This window comes from Clupea harengus, unplaced genomic scaffold, assembly GCF_900700415.2.
Source record: "Clupea harengus unplaced genomic scaffold, Ch_v2.0.2, whole genome shotgun sequence".
Lineage (NCBI taxonomy): Eukaryota > Metazoa > Chordata > Actinopteri > Clupeiformes > Clupeidae > Clupea > Clupea harengus.
In genome coordinates, this window is record NW_024879570.1 from 242,501 (window position 1) to 260,388 (window position 17,888).

Sequence of the window (17,888 nt, forward strand, 5' to 3'; positions counted from 1 at the left end):
AATAGTTGAAAGTTAAGTACAAAAAAGTATACTTAGTACACTTTAATGTAATGTACTTAAGTGTAGTTTTTTTTTCACCTGGGGCACTAATACTAAATACTACCATAGTTTGCTGATAGTGTTGTGTCAATGGTTTAACATACTTACATAATAATCCCTATTTACCACTCATGTAGGCTGAAGATGACAGTGACTTTGACAGATTCCTTAAGGCTTTTTAGTTATACCGTACGTACAGTATAACCATCTGATACTAGCCCAGAGTTAAGCATATTCATCTAGCAAACTATACCTACCTTGGAGTGTTACAATAGCCAGTATCATTTTATTCCATGTGTCCATCCAGGCAAATTGGTGGATCCAAATGTTATTAAAAAACAAACATATATGATGTAATTGCTTTGTAATCATCCAAAATAATGTTAAGTGTATGAGTATTTTTCCAAGTAGGCCTCTGACTGGTCGATACGTGCGATGCATTGAGTGGGCGGCGCGCCGTGTACTGACTGGGCAGCGTGCCGTGTACTGACTGGGCAGCGCGCCGTGTACTGACTGGGCAACGCGCCGTGTACTGAATGGGCAACGCGACGTGTATTGAGTGGGCAGCGCGCCATGTACTGAGTGGGCCGCGCGCCGTGTATTGAGTGGGCCGGTCTGACAGTAACTCCCGGGCCACTTTTTCCCCCCAGTCCGGCCCTGCCACCACTTGAAGTAATCTCATTGAGTTGGTTTGTAAATTTAGTAAAAGCTGACTAGTTTCTCCACTTGAGAATGTCACCAAAACTACCTCAACAAATAGCAAAAGCCAAATATTCAACACAGGTCAGTGCCACTGTTAGGGTACTGAGCATGACTAAATTCTGATGCAGATCCTTTATCTTATCCTCATTTTCTTAGGTCACCTGTCTACTACATACCCAAAGATGTGTCCCAGGCCAATTTCTAGACTCCCTCCAAGCAGCAGTGCATTGTGGATGTTCCCTTCAGCTTTGGTAAGTGGAGATATGTTTCTTCTGCACAGCTTTTAAAGCATACAGCAGCCCTGCTCCTTCCCAGGTAATTTAGAGCCCCTCCCTCAGACACACCCCCAATCAGAGACATTGGTCAGCATTTCTTCTTAACTTGGCAGATATTCACACATTTCTAAAAAGCGTGAATGCTGGGGAGATTAAGGGAATCTTTGCATAATTGCAATCATGTACAGGCAATACCCTTTAATGGCCCAAGATGTCCTCCATCAGGATGTTGACTCCAATTGACCATAGCAACATATCTCACAGATGGGCATCATATACTGCTGGAATGATAACAAAGAAGAATCACATCTGCAGAGATAGCCATAGATTGAGCACTTGTATGGTTTTCAATTCAGGCATTTGGACTGACTCCACTGACTACTGTGGCTACACAGATGAGACTACCCCAAAGTGAAGCACTTATTGCCACATTTCAGAATTAGTGCTGCCATTTGAAGTGATCTCAATGTGTTGTTTAGTCAGAAGCAAGATTGGCCCAACATGCTAGATCAGATGTATGTCCCAGATGTAAAAGTCACTTGAAACTACCCCAACAAATAGCACTTACCAACTAATCAACACAGGCCAATGCCATTGTTAGGGTACTGATTGTGACACAGATAGGATGCAACTTCTTTATGCCATCATCGTTTTTGCTTATGTCAAAGGAGCCTACATACTCAGCAGTGAAAACAAAGGGTGCCTGGCATGGAACTGAGGAATAATCTCTATCAAGCTACCCCAAAGAGAAGCACTTATTTATAAACTTTTCAAAATGAATGCCTCTGTTTGAGGAAACTTTACAGAAAAACAAATTTGAGCCTGGAAAGAATGGACATATGGTATAGAATGTCTTTCTACCTGAGAGACCATGGCTTTAATCCAGACCAACACCCCAACTTGATAGCACTTTCTTTGACATTTGATGAGAGAGTTACTAGAGTTGAGGTATCAGTCTGTCTCCTTTCTCTGAAGCATCTTCTGCACTTACATGTATATGTCTGAAACAAACATGCCAAACATGCTGATCACTTCTGAGACTACCCCAAAGAGAAGCACTTTTCATTGCATTTAAGAATTAGTGCCACCACTTGAAGTAATCTCATTGTGTTGGTTTGTAAATTTAGTAAAAGCTGACTAGTTTCCCCACTTGAGAATGTCACCAAAACTACCTCAACAAATAGCACTTGCCAAATATTCAACACAGGTCAGTGCCACTGTTAGGGTACTGAGCATGACTAAATTCTGATGCAGATCCTTTATGTTATCCTCATTTTCTTAGGTCACCTGTCTACTACATACCCAAAGATGTGTCCCAGGCCAATTTCTAGACTCCCTCCAAGCAGCAGTGCATTGTGGATGTTCCCTTCAGCTTTGGTAAGTGGAGATATGTTTCTTCTGCACAGCTTTTAAAGCATACAGCAGCCCTGCTCCTTCCCAGGTAATTTAGAGCCCCTCCCTCAGACACACCCCCAATCAGAGACATTGGTCAGCATTTCTTCTTAACTTGGCAGATATTCACACATTTCTAAAAAGTGTGAATGCTGGGGAGATTAAGGGAATCTTTGCATAATTGCAATCATGTACAGGCAATACCCTTTAATGGCCCAAGATGTCCTCCATCAGGATGTTGACTCCAATTGACCATAGCAACATATCTCACAGATGGGCATCATATACTGCTGGAATGATAACAAAGAAGAATCACATCTGCAGAGATAGCCATAGATTGAGCACTTGTATGGTTTTCAATTCAGGCATTTGGACTGACTCCACTGACTACTGTGGCTACACAGATGAGACTACCCCAAAGTGAAGCACTTATTGCCACATTTCAGAATTAGTGCTGCCATTTGAAGTGATCTCAATGTGTTGTTTAGTCAGAAGCAAGATTGGCCCAACATGCTAGATCAGATGTATGTCCCAGATGTAAAAGTCACTTGAAACTACCCCAACAAATAGCACTTACCAACTAATCAACACAGGCCAATGCCATTGTTAGGGTACTGATTGTGACACAGATAGGATGCAACTTCTTTATGCCATCATCGTTTTTGCTTATGTCAAAGGAGCCTACATACTCAGCAGTGAAAACAAAGGGTGCCTGGCATGGAACTGAGGAATAATCTCTATCAAGCTACCCCAAAGAGAAGCACTTATTTATAAACTTTTCAAAATGAATGCCTCTGTTTGAGGAAACTTTACAGAAAAACAAATTTGAGCCTGGAAAGAATGGACATATGGTATAGAATGTCTTTCTACCTGAGAGACCATGGCTTTAATCCAGACCAACACCCCAACTTGATAGCACTTTCTTTGACATTTGATGAGAGAGTTACTAGAGTTGAGGTATCAGTCTGTCTCCTTTCTCTGAAGCATCTTCTGCACTTACATGTATATGTCTGAAACAAACATGCCAAACATGCTGATCACTTCTGAGACTACCCCAAAGAGAAGCACTTTTCATTGCATTTAAGAATTAGTGCCACCACTTGAAGTAATCTCATTGTGTTGGTTTGTAAATTTAGTAAAAGCTGACTAGTTTCCCCACTTGAGAATGTCACCAAAACTACCTCAACAAATAGCACTTGCCAAATATTCAACACAGGTCAGTGCCACTGTTAGGGTACTGAGCATGACTAAATTCTGATGCAGATCCTTTATGTTATCCTCATTTTCTTAGGTCACCTGTCTACTACATACCCAAAGATGTGTCCCAGGCCAATTTCTAGACTCCCTCCAAGCAGCAGTGCATTGTGGATGTTCCCTTCAGCTTTGGTAAGTGGAGATATGTTTCTTCTGCACAGCTTTTAAAGCATACAGCAGCCCTGCTCCTTCCCAGGTAATTTAGAGCCCCTCCCTCAGACACACCCCCAATCAGAGACATTGGTCAGCATTTCTTCTTAACTTGGCAGATATTCACACATTTCTAAAAAGCGTGAATGCTGGGGAGATTAAGGGAATCTTGGCTAATTGCAATCATGTACAGGCAATACCCTTTAATGGCCCAAGATGTCCTCCATCAGGATGTTGACTCCAATTGACCATAGCAACATATCTCACAGATGGGCATCATATACTGCTGGAATGATAACAAAGAAGAATCACATCTGCAGAGATAGCCATAGATTGAGCACTTGTATGGTTTTCAATTCAGGCATTTGGACTGACTCCACTGACTACTGTGGCTACACAGATGAGACTACCCCAAAGTGAAGCACTTATTGCCACATTTCAGAATTAGTGCTGCCATTTGAAGTGATCTCAATGTGTTGTTTAGTCAGAAGCAAGATTGGCCCAACATGCTAGATCAGATGTATGTCCCAGATGTAAAAGTCACTTGAAACTACCCCAACAAATAGCACTTACCAACTAATCAACACAGGCCAATGCCATTGTTAGGGTACTGATTGTGACACAGATAGGATGCAACTTCTTTATGCCATCATCGTTTTTGCTTATGTCAAAGGAGCCTACATACTCAGCAGTGAAAACAAAGGGTGCCTGGCATGGAACTGAGGAATAATCTCTATCAAGCTACCCCAAAGAGAAGCACTTATTTATAAACTTTTCAAAATGAATGCCTCTGTTTGAGGAAACTTTACAGAAAAACAAATTTGAGCCTGGAAAGAATGGACATATGGTATAGAATGTCTTTCTACCTGAGAGACCATGGCTTTAATCCAGACCAACACCCCAACTTGATAGCACTTTCTTTGACATTTGATGAGAGAGTTACTAGAGTTGAGGTATCAGTCTGTCTCCTTTCTCTGAAGCATCTTCTGCACTTACATGTATATGTCTGAATCAAACATGCTGATCACTTCTGCCACTCCAGTATAGTTGCCTTTCACAAAACGCAGTCTGAAACCAGGATGAGAAGTACGGCAGGAGGTTTTCAGTGGGCAACACGTAGCCAATTTCATACCCAACCACGCACCCACTTTAGATTGTCTCAATCTTCTCAGCCTTTTTTTTTTGTCAAATCTACCTTGCAATTAAATAGACACCAAACAGCAGAACGCCTGGCTCCTATATTTTTCCAGGATATATTTCTGCAATGAGAGCCCTGGAGCCAACAGCAAGACTGCAGGGAGGAAGAGCAGAGTGGCGCAGCGGAAGCGTGCTGGGCCCATAACCCAGAGGTCAATGGATCGAAACCATCCTCTGCAAGGCAAGCCCCGACAGCTGAAAATGCAATGAACCCAGGGATTGTGGGTTTGAGTCCCATCTGGGGTGAGATAAAACAGATTGGCGCAGTGGAAGCGTGCTGGGCCCATAACCCAGAGGTCGATGGATCGAAACCATCCTCTGCTAGTCCCTCTTTAAGTGCCACTCCAGTATAGTTGCCTTTCACCAAACGCAGTCTGAAACCAGGATGAGAAGTACGGCAGGAGGTTTTCAGTGGGCAACACGTAGCCAATTTCATACCCAACCACGCACCCACTTTAGATTGTCTCGAACTTCTCAGCCTTTTTTTTTGGTCAAATCTAGCTTGCAATTAAATAGACACCAAACAGCAGAACGCCTGGCTCCTATATTTTTCCAGGATATATTTCTGCAATGAGAGCCCTGGAGACAACAGCAAGACTGCAGGGAGGAAGAGCAGAGTGGCGCAGCGGAAGCGTGCTGGCCCCATAACCCAGAGGTCGATGGATCGAAACCATCCTCTGCTAGGCAAGCCCCGACAGCTGAAAATGCAATGAACCCAGGGATTGTGGGTTTGAGTCCCATCTGGGGTGAGATAAAGCAGAGTGGCGCAGCGGAAGCGTGCTGGGCCCATAACCCAGAGGTCGATGGATCGAAACCATCCTCTGCTAGGCAAGCCCCGACAGCTGAAAATGCAATGAACCCAGGGATTGTGGGTTTGAGTCCCATCTGGGGTGAGATAAAGCACAGTGGCGCAGCGGAAGCGTGCTGGGCCCATAACCCAGAGGTCGATGGATCGAAACCATCCTCTGCTAGTCCCTCTTTAAGTGCCACTCCAGTATAGTTGCCTTTCACCAAACGCAGTCTGAAACCAGGATGAGAAGTACGGCAGGAGGTTTTCAGTGGGCAACACGTAGCCAATTTCATACCCATCCACGCACCCACTTTAGATTGTGTCGATCTTCTCAGCCTTTTTTTTGGTCAAATCTAGCTTGCAATTAAATAGACACCAAACAGCAGAACGCCTGGCTCCTATATTTTTCCAGGATATATTTCTGCAATGAGAGCCCTGGAGCCAACAGCAAGACTGCAGGGAGGAAGAGCAGAGTGGCGCAGCGGAAGCGTGCTGGGCCCATAACCCAGAGGTCGATGGATCGAAACCATCCTCTGCTAGTCCCTCTTTAAGTGCCAATCCAGTATAGTTGCCTTTCACAAAACGCAGTCTGAAATCAGGATTAGAAGTACGGCAGGAGGTTTTCAGTGGGCAACACGTAGCCAATTTCATACCCAACCACGCACCCACTTTAGATTGTCTCGATCTTCTCAGCCTTTTTTTTTGGTCAAATCTAGCTTGCAATTAAATAGACACCAAACAGCAGAACGCCTGGCTCCTATATTTTTCCAGGATATATTTCTGCAATGAGAGCCCTGGAGACAACAGCAAGACTGCAGGGAGGAAGAGCAGAGTGGCGCAGCGGAAGCGTGCTGGCCCCATAACCCAGAGGTCGATGGATCGAAACCATCCTCTGCTAGGCAAGCCCCGACAGCTGAAAATGCAATGAACCCACGGATTGTGGGTTTGAGTCCCATCTGGGGTGAGATAAAGCAGAGTGGCGCAGCGGAAGCGTGCTGGGCCCATAACCCAGAGGTCGATGGATCGAAACCATCCTCTGCTAGGCAAGCCCCGACAGCTGAAAATGCAATGAACCCAGGGATTGTGGGTTTGAGTCCCATCTGGGGTGAGATAAAGCAGAGTGGCGCAGCGGAAGCGTGCTGGGCCCATAACCCAGAGGTCGATGGATCGAAACCATCCTCTACTAGTCCCTCTTTAAGTGCCACTCCAGTATAGTTGCCTTTCACCAAACGCAGTCTGAAACCAGGATGAGAAGTACGGCAGGAGGTTTTCAGTGGGCAACACGTAGCCAATTTCATACCCATCCACGCACCCACTTTAGATTGTCTCGAACTTCTCAGCCTTTTTTTTTGGTCAAATCTAGCTTGCAATTAAATAGACACCAAACAGCAGAACGCCTGGCTCCTATATTTTTCCAGGATATATTTCTGCAATGAGAGCCCTGGAGCCAACAGCAAGACTGCAGGGAGGAAGAGCAGAGCGGCGCAGCGGAAGCGTGCTGGTCCAATAACCCAGAGGTCAATGGATCGAAACCATCCTCTGCTAGGCAAGCCCCGACAGCTGAAAATGCAATGAACCCAGGGATTGTGGGTTTGAGTCCCATCTGGGGTGAGATAAAGCAGAGTGGCGCAGCGGAAGCGTGCTGGGCCCATAACCTAGAGGTCGATGGATCGAAACCATCCTCTGCTAGTCCCTCTTTAAGTGCCACTCCAGTATAGTTGCCTTTCACCAAACGCAGTCTGAAACCAGGATGAGAAGTACGGCAGGAGGTTTTCAGTGGGCAACACGTAGCCAATTTCATACCCAACCACGCACCCACTTTAGATTGTCTCGAACTTCTCAGCCTTTTTTTTTGGTCAAATCTAGCTTGCAATTAAATAGACACCAAACAGCAGAATGCCTGGCTCCTATATTTTTCCAGGATATATTTCTGCAATGAGAGCCCTGGAGCCAACAGCAAGACTGCAGGGAGGAAGAGCAGAGTGGCGCAGCGGAAGCGTGCTGGGCCCATAACCCAGAGGTCGATGGATCGAAACCATCCTCTGCTAGGCAAGCCCCGACAGCTGAAAATGCAATGAACCCAGGGATTGTGGGTTTGAGTCCCATCTGGGGTGAGATAAAGCAGAGTGGCGCAGCGGAAGCGTGCTGGGCCCATAACCCAGAGGTCGATGGATCGAAACCATCCTCTGCTAGGCAAGCCCCGACAGCTGAAAATGCAATGAACCCAGGGATTGTGGGTTTGAGTCCCATCTGGGGTGAGATAAAGCAGAGTGGCGCAGCGGAAGCGTGCTGGGCCCATAACCCAGAGGTCGATGGATCGAAACCATCCTCTGCTAGTCCCTCTTTAAGTGCCACTCCAGTATAGTTGCCTTTGGGTTAGGTGCAGGGGAAAGAGTGCTGGATGCCGTTAGGCAGCCAGAATGCACGGGCTCACGATACCTATAATTTATTTCAACACTTATGGTTTCTCAAACAAGGGTTTTCGTCATCGAACTCTAGTTTCATTAACTTTCCTCTTTTTGTTTTTTAGGTTATCTATCTCTATATTCAAAAGATCACCAGATATCCTTGAGGGCCTCGATGGAGGTATCCCGACTATCATTGGAGGAGGTAAGTAGGTAATAATTCATTGTTTTCTTATTTAAAAAATATAAGGGGGTCCTGGGAAATTTCATAGGGGAAATCAACACCTCTTAATATTAAAACACAGATAAAATATAAATAAGTGCTATCTTCCCTGGGGGGGGGGCCAATTCATGTGGAAGTCACCCCTCAAGGTAAAACCACATACATAATAAAATATATAAATAGCATAAGGTGTATTTCCCATACCAAGACCACTTTAATACCCATGTTAGGAATCTACTCCTTGATCGGTTCTAACTAATTTGGTTGAGACCATGGGGATAAACTGTGTTTAGTTTCCCAATCCACTGTCTCTCCCTCGCCAGTCTCTGTCTATCCGACCACCAGGATTCCGACTCCAACCCCATGATACAGAGGTTTTCACTCCCATGCTGTCTAAAATATTCATACAGGTAGGTCGCTTTGCCGGTTTTATCGATCGAGTAAAGATGTTGTTTCAGCCTCTGCAACAGGCTGTTCTTGGTCTGACCAATATACAACCTGCTACAGATGCTGCACTCAATACAATATACCAGGTTAGCTGACTCAGGCCTGGAAACATGCCAGACAGGTTCACCCAGGTGAGTATGTTGATTTTGAATAAACTTAATACTTTTAAAATGCCTATTGAGTTTTTCTTTTTTGTGTCCGCCGCCCAGGGAGGCATGTACTAGAAGGTCTTTGATGTTTTTATTCCTTCTAAATGCTGCTATAATTTTAAAATCTGAAAGTGGTTCAAATCGGTCTTGTACCCTTTTAAAATTACTTTTGATCTTTGAATTTAGTGTCAAGGAGGCTGGAGACAGGGTAGAGACCAAGGGGACAAGATGGTGAATATTGTCCTCTCTACCAAATCTCAACCCTTGTTGAAAATGTTGTTGGACATCCACCTTAATACCCCGGAGGAAAGTCCTACTATACCCCCGAAGTCTAAGGGCTTGGAACAGGGTCCTGGTAGCCGACTCGACATCCTCCGCCACTGTGCAAATCCTGTGATACCTTATTAATTGTGATTTCACAATTCCCCGATAGGTGTGCTTCGGATGGTAACTGGACTTGTGTAACAGTGCGTGGGTGTCGGTCGGCTTAACACTTCCAGCACCAAGGCTGTTTTTTTACTCTGTTAGGTAATCTGCCATGCCTGATACTTTTGTATATTTCACCTAACTAAAAACCATGAGGCAAAAGTGTCATTTAATATTATATTCTAGAATACCCCAGCAATAGTGAAATGAGAGTAAAAGGAATGTAGTAAAAAAAGTTTTTTATTAAAATTGAATCTAAAGACACTAAAATTAAATCTAGTTTTAGAGGTGGTTCAGACTCAGTACAAAAACACATTGTAAATATTTTGGAAGTTTTCTTTTTTACTCTGAACCTTGTAAACGTAGGTGTTTTCTCCACAAAGGTGAGTTTAGCATTCAGAAAATGTGTGTGGTTTGAATAGTAATTATAAGTAAATTAAGAAGTGACACTTTTCTTCACCTTGACTACAATGCATATTGATGAGAGAGGTGTGAACTGCCCTGTTAGTGCCCCTCCCCATTATGGCCCACCTGTCAATGGTCCAGCTGTCAATGGCCCTGGAATGTCATTGTGGCTATCTCTCCCCCACAACCATCAGTTTTGAAAGTGCATACAAGAAAGTGCAAACAAGCCAGGTGCATAGAAGTAGGTGCATTTAATTAGGTGCATAAAAGTAGGTACATATTAAATAATGAGTAGAAAAAAGTATAAAAACAAGTATAAAAAATAGTATAAAAAAGTATAGTATAAAAAAGGCCACTATAAGTACTACACATAACATAAAAACACACATGAGAGAAGTACTTCAGATAAAACACAGTATATAGGATACAATATATATAAAAAAAATGTATATAAGAAGTATGTTAGAGGTAAAATGCAAAAAGCAGGGCAGGAGTGCAAAAGTGAATGTGCAATGTGCATTGTGCAATGTTATAAAATGAGTGCAGGGTACAAAAATATGGCCTATGGATGCCAAGCATCATAACAATTTCTCTCAGGGAGAAGGCAAAGGTGGACATTGCATACTTTGCACATCCACGGGGTTTTGACCTTCTTTCCCTGAGTCTTGCAATATACACATGCCCTGCGGTAAGCACGAGGCCTAGAAAATGGCTTGTGAATGTGAACATTGCTAACATTTTTTACAGGAGTCTTTTCTGTTTTCACTGTCACAGAACACAGCTGAGCAGTGAGCTCCTCAAGGAAAGTCTTGTGGGTCATGCTGTCCTTCTGCATGCTCTGCATGAGTTCTCTGTGCAGAAGGTAGGCATTTGTGGCAGCAATGTCCAGGAAGTGAAGAAAGAGTTTCCTGTACCACTTCACAGTTCTGTGCTGTGTGGTGTAGTACTGGATTAACTGGTCTGATAAATCCACACCTCCCATGAACTTGTTGTACTCTACAACAGGTGTGGGGCATGGAAAGGATTGTGAGGACCAGACACCCTGTTTGGATTTCACCCTTCTCTTGGCTGTATCCCCAGTGTGGGCTGGATGGATGGTGGAACAGACAGACACCTCTCGTGTATCCATCCATTTCACAAAGACAAGAGGACCATCCCTTATCCAGCAGAACGTTCCTCTAGGGGACTTCTTGCTCAGTGCATTGGCAGCAGTGCGTGGGCACTCCTTTCGGAAGTCTCTGTATGTCCCACAAGCACCAAACTTATCAGCATACAAGTCATTGAAAAGCTTTGGGCTTGTGTAAAAATTGTCCATATACACGTGGTATCCAGACCCCAAATAAGCTCTGTCAATCAGTGACATGACGGAGTTATAAGAGAGGCCTTGTCCTGTGGAGAAGTGGTTCTTTCCAGTGTATATAGAAAAGCCCAAAGTGTACCCATTGCTGGAGTCTGCAAGCACAAACAACTTGAAACCCCACTTGGTTGGTTTGTCCTTCATGTACTGCCTCATAGTATGTCCTTTAGAAGCCACCATACGCTCATCCACCGCAATGGCCCTGCGGGGATGATAGAATGCCTTGCAGGCATTCTGTATGGTGTACATGAGGGGTTTGAGTCTGAACAGTTTGTCATGTGCTGAGGTTCCCCTCTTGGCATCATTCACCCTGTCCTCGCTTGGGTCACTCATGTGCACATTCCATGATATTGTTTGGTATCTGTTTCTTGCCATCACCTCTGCCACGAAAGGGATGGAGAAGATGGTGTTTCTCCTCCAGTAGTCAGCTATATGATCCAGCTTGATCATGCACATGTAGAATACCAGTCCAATGTATCGGTAGAATTCATCCACTCCAACATCCACCCATCTGTACTTTGCACCTCTGGCTATGTTCCTAGCAGCTTGCTTGTTAGTGTTCTGGCAGAGGGTTTTCACAGCATCCTCTGAAAAGAAGAGTTTGAAGAGGTCCAGAGGAGTGTGGTTGTCTGCTGCATTCAGCTGCACACCGGGCTCCCTTGCAGGAAAAAACCTCAGTGTTGACGGCGTGGCATCATTGTCACCCTCTGACTTCCATGACAACAGATCTGGTTTAGGCTGACACCATGACTTCCTCGGTGGTGTAGGTGCAATGTTCTCCAAGTTTCTGTAATAGAGTAAATTAAAATTAAGTTGCTCTTTCATTTTATGTTCAGGCATTGTAACACATATAATTTTAGCTCTGTAATTACACCAGTTTCGATCACTAACACCTGCCTAGTTTCGATTCACACCTACCATAAGCGTCATGATTCACTAACGACTAACGACAACAATCGTTGATATGTGTAGCCTTATATCATTAATGCAACTCTGAGAATTAAATATGTATTCTACTATACAATAGTTTTAGCGGCATAAAGTGATTGAATCGCTATGCAAACAGTAAAGCACTAATAACACATAATAACACTAACGACTAACGACTCTAACGGCAACAATCGTTGATATGTGTAGCCTAATATCATTAACGCAACTCTGAGAATTAAATATGTATTCTACTATACAAAAGTTTTAGCGGCATAAAGTTATTGAATCGCTATGCAAACAGTATAGCACTAATAACACATAATAACACTAACGACTAACGACAACAATCGTTGATACGTGTAGCCTAATATCAGTAACGCAACTCTGAGAATTAAATATGTATTCTACTATACAATAGTTTTAGCGGCATAAAGTTATTGAATTGCTATGCAAACAGTAGCACACTAAAATATTCCATTCAACTCAGAGCATAATGACATGCGTTTTACTCCTATAAGTTAATCAACAGCATTCTTTACAAGAGCTAGTCAAATGAATAAAACTTACTCAACACGAATATCCTCAGCGGGGTCAAGACGAAGCTCAAAGTGCATGTGTTCATCTTCCATATCGTCACCACTTTCATCCGAGGACGTGGTTTCCTCCTCACTGACCAGGTCCTCCTGGATTTGGCGCAGAGCTTCGGCAGCAGAGATCCGTTTCGCCTTGGTGTATCTCCTCAGTCCGTATGTAAACAATCTTACATGCTGCCTTGTTTATACGGAAAAACGGGGCGTTTTCTCACGTTTTCCTGCTTCGTCATTACCCTATAGCGATCGGCGATTTACCATGATCTTATCATATGAATAGCCCTAATTTGCTAATGGGAGGGCCATCACCGGTTGCTTTCACACTCAGAGAGAGAAATATGCAAGGCTTTAGCTCCATTCTCTTTACAAAGTGCTCATTTATTTATTTGTTCCAAATTGCATATATTTGAAAACTAGAAGATTCAGGGTTTCTCAGGGTGCTGGTTTTATGTTTGTAGGACAAAAACTCGCAGAGATTTTTAATTATATTTATAAAAATAACAAAAAGTCCCCCACGGGGCCCCTTGGGGCTTGAAGAGTTAAAGAATACCCTCGTTCCTAGACTGCCCTCTCCATTCTCCTTCCTATCAATAAACACCTCGGTGTCTAAGAATTCTATTTTATCCCGTTGTAGATTGTACTTAACGGAGATCGAGGGATGATGGTTGTTCAGGACCGCAATGAAATCACAGAAATCGGCCATCGAGTGACTCCAAATACCAAAAATGTCATCCAGGTACCGTACATAAAAATCGGGTAATTTTCTGCATTTGGAGAAGACAGTTCGCTCCCAGCCCGCCATATAAATATTGGCATAGGCCGGAGCAAACTTCTTGCCCATAGCAGTTCCATGGACCTGGAGAAAAAATTTGGAATGGAATTCAAAATCATTTTTTGTGAGGCCTAATTCCAAAAGTGTGAGGAGAGCCTCATCCGGTCTCGTGGGGTCAGGGTATTTATTAAAAACCTCTCGCACTGCTTCAAGACCCAACTGAGTTTCAATGTTAGTATAAAGGGAATCGTTATCAACCGAAAAGAGCATCGCACCAGGTGGCAATATGATCTGTTTTAGTTTTTTCACAAATTCATAAGTGTCCTTGATATAGCTCTCATGTTTCTGTGACAGGGGGTTGAGAAAATAATCAATAAATTCAGCTATCCTATATGATTCGCTCCCGCAGTCAGATACAATCGGTCTGCCGGGGGGAACCTGATGTGGAACCGTCCAGGTCTCTGGATCTTTGTGGATCTTCGGTAGAAGATAAAATTTACGTGGACGTGGAGGGTCCTCACCAGACAGGTAATATTTTTGTTTGGCCGAAATTATCTTTTTTTCATACAGACGACCCACAATCTACCGGATCTAGGGTTAGGGTTAGGGTTAGGTTTTGTTAGAATTATAACGGCCCTCCCCATACAAGGCATTGCGCCAAGTATAGTTTGGAATGGAGGGTCCGAGAGTAATGCACTGGCCGGCGCTTGTTAAGCAATTTGCCATCAAGACTGTGCGGGCTGCTCCGACTGGGAGTGTGCCTTTAAGGGCTTCTGCCGCTCCTCTCTCTCTGGGGAACAGTGTTACTTAAAGTTAGTAAGAGTCCCTAGAGTTGGGGTTTGAAATAAGGTTTATGTGTTTTAGAGAAGTTCTCAGGTTAGGTTTTAGGAGAAGATTTAAGTGTGGGCGAGTAGTAAACTGGCCGGCGTGTATTAAATATTTCTACAGTTTTGTGTGGTCTCAATAAATATTGGGGAAAGTCCTAATAGGCTTTTGTAGTCTCTCTATTATACCTGTAGGTTCTGTATCTGTTTTCTAAATTGGGATGAGGTGTTGTTTATTGATCTAATAATGAATTGGTCTTTTCTTTACTATAGAGTGTCATTATTTCTCTCCTTATTCCCTCTGGGGTTTGTGGTAGTGAGAGTTGACTTCCTAGTTCCACAAGTTTTTGGTAGAAGACCAATGTAGTCTGTGGGAACGTTTTTAAGACACATCATCAGTAGTTCACCACAGGCTCATCGGGTGTTTCAGGCCTTTAATAACTAAACACCCTCCTCTGAGGCGGCCCCGCTGTAGGTAGATCAGTCCCCAGCGTGTGTCTTATGTCCAATTGTTGCTAACGTTTTCCTCAGGAAAATCCAATATGGTTTCTGAGGAATCTCATGATGGTATGATGGCTTCTCATGCTGGTATGATGGCTTTTAGTTCTCTATGTTGTTGAGTTTGTTACTAGTTAATTTTAGGAAGAGTTAAAGTTTAAATACCATTACCTCACAGTGGAAGGTTCCCTATATTGTTGAGTTTGTTAGCAGTTAAATATTAATAAGAGTTAGAGTTTTAAAGACTATTGCCTCACAGTGGAGGGTTCCTTGTCTAACTGTTACTGTTACTCTGTTACCTTATAAAGATTGGATAGAATTAAGCACTGTTATTTTGTTGTCAAGGCCAGGTAGGAAAGGAACAAAGACTGGTAGACAGAGACGGCACTAATGAGATTGGATTTGCTATTCAAAAGATAAGATAAAGTTAAATAGAATAGATAAAGTTGAGTAGTGCTATCTATTGGTTGGAGTATTAGTATTTGAGCTTAACTAATCACTAATGGGCGGTTTTAGATGGACTTAAATACTGATATTTTGTTAGGGTTAGGGTTAGGGTTAGGGATGAAAACTACCGATCGGACCCCCTCCGATCTCGGGTTAGGGTTAGGGTTAGGGTTAGCTATATGTCTTTGTTTAACGGCCTTTACCATGACTAGCATGGTTAGGGACCGAGGGAAGTGCACTGGCCGTCGCTTGTCAAGCAATAAGCCATCAGAACTGTGGTTTGCCTTTTTAGGCTTCAGTAGCTCTTCTCACAACAGGGAATCAACTTTGTTTGGAGTTAAAGTATATTCTTAGAGTCAGGCTCTTAAGTAAAGGTCCAATATGTTTCAGAGAGATCCTTTAGGTTAGGGTTAGAATTAGGAATAGGGTTCAGTCTTATTTTAAGGTATTGCCTGGGTTAGGGTTAGGTATATGTCTAGGGTTAGGGTTAGGTGTAAGTATAGGGTGTGGTTAATGGTTGCATGTGTTTTGCTTTCATGTGCACTGGCCTAGAGGTCACCCAGGAGGCCTCCCTGATGTGTGCAGTGTATATATGGGTATGCAGGAAAGAGGGAAGGGGAATGAGGGCGGGAAGGGGAATGAGGGCGGGTAAGGGGAATGAGGGCGGGGCGGGGGGGGGGGGGGGTTTGGGGGGGTTTGGAAAACAATTAACAAAATATGCACTCTTGTAAAATAATAGGATAAAAGGACTGGTAAAAAGTGCTAAGTTGATATAAAGTGCTAAAAAGTTAAATGCTAAGAGGTTAAGTGCTAGAAAACCACACAATCAAAAGTGAAAACATACAAATATAAATAAGTGCTGGGTAAGAAGGTAAAGCCAACAAGTAAGAGGAAAAAATTAAAAAGCACACAGACACACAAAAGAAACACAAAAACAAAGGGATACCAGTCCTAATAAACTAAAACCATACAGAGTATAAACGTTTAAATAGAAAATAAATAATTAATAAATAGTTAATAATGTATCTGTTTTACAAATATAAAAAAGACCTACAAGGGGAGGGAAGGAAACAGACAGGGAGACACAAGGGGGATAAAAGGTTTTATTTTTTAATTGAGTTTTCCATTAAAACCTGTAGGGAAAAGTGTATTTAATTTTAAAATCCACAGCCTCTCTGCTCTTTTTCTCTGGGCTGTGGACCAGCCTGGATTCCCCTCAAGGCCGCATGTTTGAAGGTGGGAAGTGTTGTGTGTCTGAAAATGAATGACGAGGTGTGTGTGGAGTTTATTGTTACGTATGTTGCGGAGGTGTTGTCTGAGGCGTATGCGAAGTGTATGTTTGGTTTCTCCAATGTAGATCAGGTGACAGAGGGTACAGGTGATGGCATAAACTAAGTTGGGGGTGTCTAAATTAAGGGGGCTGTTGGGGCTGAAAGGTGACTATGAATGTTGGTGATGAAGTGATGGGGTCTGAAATAAATATTTTCTTTGGGAGTGGGGGGCTTGAGATGACGGGTGAAGGTGGTTCTGATAAGTAGGTCCTTGAGGTTTTTATTGCGTTTATATGCGGAAATGATTGTGGTGTTCTGAAATGTAGGGAGTGTTGTTTGCAGTGTAGTGAAGTTGTGTTTCAGTCTCTGGTGTAGATATTGTGTACCTTGTGAGAAAGTGGTGATGAGGGGTAGGATGTATGTTTCTGTAGGGGGGTTAAGGTTAGGGTTAGGAATGAGGTCTGATATAGGGTGTGATGGCACGGCTGGACTAGGGTAAAGATCTGGGATGGGGTTAGAGACAGGGTTAGGGTTAGGAATGGGGTTTGGGTTAGGGTTAGGATTTGGGTATGGGTTAAGGTTAGGGTTAGGGTTAGGAATGGGGTTAGGGTTAGGTAATGGGTTAAGGTTAGGGTTAGGATTTAGGGTTAGGATTTAGGGTTAGGGTTAGGGTTAGGGTTAGGGTTAAGGTTAGGTTTATGTCATTGTTCAACGGCCCTCCCCATGACTAGCATGAAGAGAGACCGAGGTAAATGCACTGGCCGTCGCTCGTCAAGCATTAAGCCATCAGTACTTTAGGTCCTCCTATTCAGGAATTTGCCTTAATGGGCTTCAAAAGCTCCTCCCATTACCATGAATTAACTATGTTTGGAGTTCAAGTAAAGCCTTGGGATTATGTTCTTTGATTAAGTTTGTCTCAGACTGGCGTCTGTTTTTTCTGATGTTCTTAATTATCCCTTAAGAGTTGGTCTAGGTTCTTAGGTGTATGTTCAGGTTTTATGACCTTTCACTACACAAATTCTTAAACTAAGATATCCAAGTTGTTGTAAAAGGGTCCTTTAGGTTAGGGTTAGAATTAAGAATAGGGTTCAGTCTTGCCTTAAGATATTGCCCGGGTTAGGGTTAGAATTAGCCTTTAGGGTCTAGGTTCTGTCCCAGAAGGTTTAGGGAGGTTAGGTTTAGAAATGTTAGGGTTAGGGTTAGGGTTAGGGTTAGGGTTAGGGTTAGGGTTAGGTATATGTCTTTGTTTAACGGCCTTTACCATGACTAGCATGGTTAGGGACCGAGGGAAGTGCACTGGCCGTCGCTTGTCAAGCATTAAGCCATCAGAACTGTGGTTTGCCTT

The 17,888-nt window shown here is 43.3% G+C and overlaps 1 long non-coding RNA gene across 12 annotated transcripts; it reads right to left on the minus strand.

Moving 5' to 3' along the window:
* Positions 1-917: 917 nt before the first annotated feature.
* On the minus strand, positions 918-4,813 carry LOC122128955. 12 transcript variants are annotated; one of them, XR_006151715.1, is made up of 8 exons: positions 4,679-4,813; positions 4,013-4,098; positions 3,720-3,876; positions 3,279-3,418; positions 2,319-2,698; positions 1,878-2,017; positions 1,212-1,294; positions 918-1,074 (listed from the first exon to the last, which is right to left on the minus strand). It is a non-coding gene; the product is annotated as an uncharacterized LOC122128955 (long non-coding RNA). The 12 variants fall into 12 exon arrangements; XR_006151707.1 differs by having other exon boundaries at positions 1,212-1,297; XR_006151708.1 differs by lacking the exon at positions 918-1,074 and having other exon boundaries at positions 1,200-1,297; positions 2,319-2,475; positions 2,613-2,698.
* Positions 4,814-17,888: the final 13,075 nt, after the last annotated feature.